Here is a 6,243-nt window from a genome sequence, read left to right as displayed (position 1 = left end):
CCATACATATGTTCTATCTATACTATATATAGACATATATATGTATTATATATACATAAACTAAGAGAGCCCAGGTTAACATCCACTGTTTGATCTCCACAAGCTTCAGAAAGTGGTGATGACTGTCAGTGGGTGCAATTTTTTCTTTATGGAGGAATTACACACTTTTCCCTCACATGCACTTGCATGTCAGATGCCATTTTGTCAGACTGTAACCTACTGCAGTCTGTCACACAGCAAAAAAAAACATAATGGAATATATGGTGGGGCATTGGAACTGGGTTGGCTTTAAGATCCCTTCCGACCTAAGTCATTCTATGATTCTGTGATGATAAAGAATCACAGAATCACAGAATTGTGGGATGGCTGAGGTTGGAAGGAACCTCCTGAGATTCTGTAATCCAAAAAGACCCTACTCAAGCAGGGTCAGCTAGGGCTGTTTACTCAAGACTATGTCCAATTCAGTTTTGATTGTTTCCAGGGAAAAAAATTTCTATGGACTCCTCAATTCCTCCGAGCAACGTGTTCCAGTTTTCAAGCACCTCGACTATAAAAAAAAATGTGTTTTCTTGGGTTAAGATGGATTCCTCTATATGTTTCAGTTTATATCCATTGTCTCTAGACTTGTCTGCGGACACCAATGGGAAAAGTCTCAGTGGAATGATACTTACCTAAACCTTCTTGAGGTGAATTATCCAAAGTGAGATATAATTTCTTTGACAGAAACAGATCATGATATAATAATGCCTCTACAAAACAAGTAAGGTAGTGTGTCCTTCACTGTATTAAAGAATTTAATTCTACACATACCTTCACTGCCTAATTCTATACGGTGAGGAAATAGAAGACTTTTGGAGTTAGGTCTTGCCATTTTCTTTACAGTTTGAACTTACACAAGAGACTAAACAACAGGTAAGGAAAAGAGGAATTTTAATCTGAATCACTTACAGAATAAACTGATTTGTGTAGAGTATGAACATGGTGTGAAAGGCACCAGTCTTGAATGGGACCATAAGGGGGATAGCAACTTGCATCAGACAAACATAGCTGGCTTTCATACAATTGTTACTGATATAACCATAACTCTATTTTTGTCACAACCATTTTTGCTTTACATGATAAATGGTCTCAAGTTTGATTTCAGATGGAGAAATCTATTTCTAGAATAATGTGTAGTATTTGCAACAAAACCTGATGTGATAAAGATTTAACTTTTGCTTTATTCCTGGGCTTTCATATTTCACAAACTGTATTCTACTAGAATAAATATTTGGAATAAATTTTTCTTTTTTACTGTTGGGCTAACTTTGTTGCTATTTCAGGTTGTAGATGTATTTTATATAACATTATTTTTCATTCTCTTGAAAAAAAATATATCCAATCATAACTTTTTTGCTTTTTTTTTTTTTTTTAATTTGCTTTTTTGTTTGCTTTTAGTGCCCCATCCCAAGGAAGTTATAGCTCTTTGGTGCATACTGTATACAATAATTATTAGGTACTCTATGAAACTATACAATTAATTACTATTTTTATTACAAAATTGTGCAAATTTGCTATTGAATGCTAGTATTAAAAATCATAGGTGTTTATTTTAAAGAAATGAGTATTAATTCTATGTGCATATATATTTTATTACCAGATATATCAAATATCAGTAGAAATAGTACATTCTGAAAATAGTGTTAAAGCATCTGCATATGAGCATGCAATTGACAATGAATAAACCATGACACCCAGAAGAAAAATGCTTTTCTGAAAAGTCTGTGATTAACTGCTCATAAGGATATTTGATAATTACTTATGTAAATGATACCTTTGCAGCCAAAAATGGTTAATTCAAGGAACATTTACAAGGAAAAACTTTCTCAAAATTATTTTGTGGGAAAGAGAAGGGACAGAACATACTCAGGCATGAGGATATGAATGCACTCAGTATTTATGAGTGGATGAAAGAAGATAAGAAGATCGTAGGTTTCACAGCTTATATTAATATCAAAAAACTGACATCTATTTTTTAAGTGTTTATGCGTTACCATTTTTATCTGTGTGCGTAACAGTAAAGTAACCTTTCCTGTGGAGGAGAGGGCTGAAAGAATGAAAGTAGCAACATTTCTATTTCTGAGAAGATTACATTACAAACTTTCCACTACAGAGTGACACACTTCTAAACACAGCAAGACAGTTAGAAATATCAAATCTCATTAAAATCCCAGGCAGACTATTATACTTAAGTTGTATCCATTGAGGTATTACATATATATGGTATATATGATATATATGGTATGTATAGTGTACGTGTACATATAAATGTGCAGATCTCTAAAAGACAAAAGAATCATGTTTCATATGGCAAAGAATCACTTACAGAATGAGTAGCTGAAGAGCAATATTTATGAGCAGCTAATTTTGAAGGCCAAGATTTCAAACAAATAAATTTATTCCTTAGGTGTTTTAGCTGTCTTATATGAGATAAAAATAAAATATATATATATGCCTATTTATTTATGTTAGCTTTTATTTATATTATTTGGTAAACACAGAGCTATGCTGTTAAATAGAAGAGTATGTCACCTGCAACACTTCAGTCTACAGCAATGTAGCTATTTACGCAATAACAAAACCTGCAACAACTTGATAGATGACCTTGCCCTCACAAGCTATTTCCTAAGTAAGATTATCATGATTTGGGGCATAAATCAGTAATAAAGCCTAAAATTGACATGCATAGCCATGGTTTAGTACTAGCAGGTGGGTTAAGGTAGTTATAAGGGGAGAAAAAACATTCATAGCAGTAAGATATGTGTTGCTTTTTAGCAGAGTTTAAATGCTTAGGACCAAATTAAACTGAACTGTAAAAGGTCATGCTCAAATACATGCATACAACAAAGCAAGACTTTCAGTTGTCAGGTGCTTGCTGCAAGGGCTCACTGATGCAAAGGGATTGAACAATGATAGATCTAAGGCATGAAAAATAAAAGGGATTTAGGAATTCCACAAGTGTTAATTTAAGGTCTTAACAGATATAAAAAATAAAGAGTTTTTGTATTGATAGGACGACTTCAGATAGAAAATAAAACCAGTTCCTCTTCTACAATTGTTTAGTCAGGAAATACATTTGTGTTTACAAGAGTCTTCAAGAAATCGTGTCCTCATTCTCCAGAACATTTCAATTTTGGTGATATGTCACTGGAGGATGCCAGAATCAGTTAAACGAATCTGATCAAGCAAGGCCTCATTTTGGTCTTTCTGTATACAAACGAGTCCAGATTAGGATCATAAATTGCATGGATTTGACATATGCCTAAGGAAGAAATTTCAAGAACTGTCTTTTTGATGGCACACCCTTATGAGGCAGTTTGGGTACTGTTGACCCACTTCTGCTGTGGATAGGGTGCCACATAGGCATGTTTTTAAGGTAACATGTCCAAGATGAAGTGCCTCAGTTCCTGCACAGAGCTGCTCTATATGAAGCTCTGTTCCCATGAGCTGGTGGTATCTGGCTACCAAGGAGCTTCTCCTGCTGCTGCAGTTCTCAACAGCACTGCACAGTGAGCTGCTCTTCTTACAGCACCTCAGGTGGCCTAAAGTCTGATGGCCTTGCTCAGGGGGAATTCTCTTTGCTTTCTCTGTCAAGAACAAATTCTTTTATCCATGAGGCAACAAAAAGAGATAGTGTGAACCTTTATACTTCGTTCCATGTATGGCTGAACTCTAGGAGTTCCTCTTAATGCTGTGCAGTCCTTTGGGGCTTTGAAAACAGCATGAAAGGGCTAGAAATAGTGGCAGAAGGCACTATTCTCTGCAAGGTCACAGAACTGATCTAGTTGTTATTGATATTTTTTTCCTCTTACAATGACCCCCTTAAGGGATAGAATAAAATCCCTGTCGTTTATCTCTCTCAGTGGATCCTAACTGTCACGGTCTGAAAATGATTTCCTTCCCACAATAGATAGTGCAGTGTTTGAGGAGTAGTTAGCTGTTACTGTCAGCAACAAGCAGTAGACAACTTTGATAAGTAGATTACTGGCATAGTAGCTGGTAATTTCTCAGCTGGAACAATTATTTTTTCATATCAATATACACTTGGAACATTTGTAATTCACAGATATACTATCAGAAAATAATACACCATTATGGAGAGACCTTTAGTCCACAGATTCACACATGTATTGCCATAGATGGTTTTAGCAGCAAACTGGTGCATTTAAAATCAATACACAATGTGATCAATGTATTATACTTAATAAAAAGTATGCATCCTAGAAACAATAAAAAGGAGTAAACATAGCACCAGAAAGTTTTAAAGTTAGAGATTAGTACTGCATTAATAAAAATAAATAAATAAATAAATAAATCAGTCACTGATGCCAATTATATATAAACAGCTGTAACACTGGTGGATTTCCCTTTCAAAGCATTTGAGCTACAGTAGTGATGAAAAAACATCCAATGTCTTCTTTTTACATTGTAGTCTTCTAGAGCTTCCTAATATCTAAAGCAATTTAAAGCCATATTAATAAAAATGCTTTGAACTGAGAACTTACATGTCAAGTTGCAACACAGAATGAATTTTTACTGTCAAGTTATAATCCTCTATATTAGGAGCTGCTTTATAATTGAAATGCTGACACAGATATCTAATTGTAGAGGTGTTGGCAGGTGCTGCTATGCTAGCATTATATTAGCAACTTTTGCATGTGAATATTGTTCATTAAAGGTTATGCTTATATCACATGCATACAGATTATAGGCTGTAGAGCAGCGGCTGTGTAAAATCAGTCATATTAGAATGCACTGTAGGTATAAACAGTCACTTACTAAACAGACTGAGTGTCTTTCAAAGATTTTCAATTAAAAATTAAATATAACATATATTTGTATAGGTATACACTTAAAAATAAAATCCTTGTTTATGAAATGGTTCTTTATGCAGCATTAGTAACAAAAGTAAAACAAACGTAGAGCTTTTATTTTAACTAAACATTAAATTAACTCAACTGTTGTAGTTGCCTGAACTGCAAGTGAATATTACAGATCTCAGATCTAATTGCTGTAGTGTTCCAGCCCTTCAAGCAGTGCAGATGTTATGCAAATAGTTTTGTGTTTTGTGTGATAGTTCTTGCAAAATCAGAATGAATATCAACACTCATGCACACACAATTCATTGCATTCCCCTATGCTTCACTGCTAGAAAAAAAGTTCAAAACAGAATCCTGTTTTACACTCTTTGTGACAGATCCCTACTGAAACACTTGACCAAAAGGTAGTAGATAAAATTTGGATCTGAATTTCACTAAGCCTGCTGAGTCTTACTGTGTGTGTAGTGTGTTTATTGATGATGCTCTGGGAATGAAGTATCAGTGTGATGTATTGAGAAAAATATCCTCCTATCCTTATCTGTCCTTTCTTTATCCTGCAGAAAGTCACAGTCTCAACTAGTGATGTGTACATATTAGGCTGTTTACATCATTATCTAGTGATATTTTAGTATGTAAATGTCTAAAGATAACTGCGTGTAGGTGCTGAGATATATGAAATGACCCCAGTCTGAAAACTCTGATGCTATTTGCAGCTTTCTAGTGTTTCCATAAGACTTCCTTAGGGTATGTTATCTATTTAGGATTTTATTGGAGATGCTAATACAATTAGATTATTTAATAATAAAAAAAAAAAAGAGAAAAGTGTGTGTGAGAGAGAAAGAGAGAGAAAGGAAAGAAAATTGAAGTCTTATTAGTAGCCTTTATTTTTTTCTTAACTTTTATTTATTTACTTATGTATTTTTAGAGAAACAACTAATTTGATGTTAAAAATGCATATATTCATGTTTTTTTGTTTGTTTTCCTGTGACATTAATTTATACTTTTTACATGGAAAACATATATTCAGCAAGTCACATCCCTCTAGCATTTTTAAAAGATTTGTTATTTTCTGTAGCTATTCTCTTAAATAAATATCATTAATATATTTCCATGTGTGTTTTATATGGCATAGAAGAAAAAAAAATAATGATGCAAAGATAAAAACATAATCTTGTGGTAGCTTTTCAGTGATATTTACAAGAAGTTTGATCCCTTATTCATCCTACCTGTTTATATTTTGTCCAATATATTCTTTATCTACATCTCTTTAACTGATTATTTAAAAAGATAAATTTATTTCTCTCTGACCCTATATGCATATATATCTATGTGTTGTAGTTCATCCCCATATTCAGCCATCTGCATAAAATTATGAATGAGCATG

The 6,243-nt window shown here is 33.6% G+C and overlaps 1 non-coding gene across 1 annotated transcript; it reads left to right on the top strand.

Moving 5' to 3' along the window:
• Window positions 1–279: 279 nt before the first annotated feature.
• Window positions 280–389, top strand: MIR3524B (microRNA 3524b). Its single transcript, NR_105521.1, has one exon. It is a non-coding gene; the product is annotated as a microRNA 3524b (primary transcript).
• Window positions 390–6,243: the final 5,854 nt, after the last annotated feature.

This window comes from Gallus gallus, chromosome 2 (genome assembly GCF_016699485.2).
Source record: "Gallus gallus isolate bGalGal1 chromosome 2, bGalGal1.mat.broiler.GRCg7b, whole genome shotgun sequence".
NCBI lineage: Eukaryota > Metazoa > Chordata > Aves > Galliformes > Phasianidae > Gallus > Gallus gallus.
The sequence above is the reverse complement of the archived record's forward strand: the minus strand, read 5'-3'. Positions and strand labels throughout refer to the sequence as shown.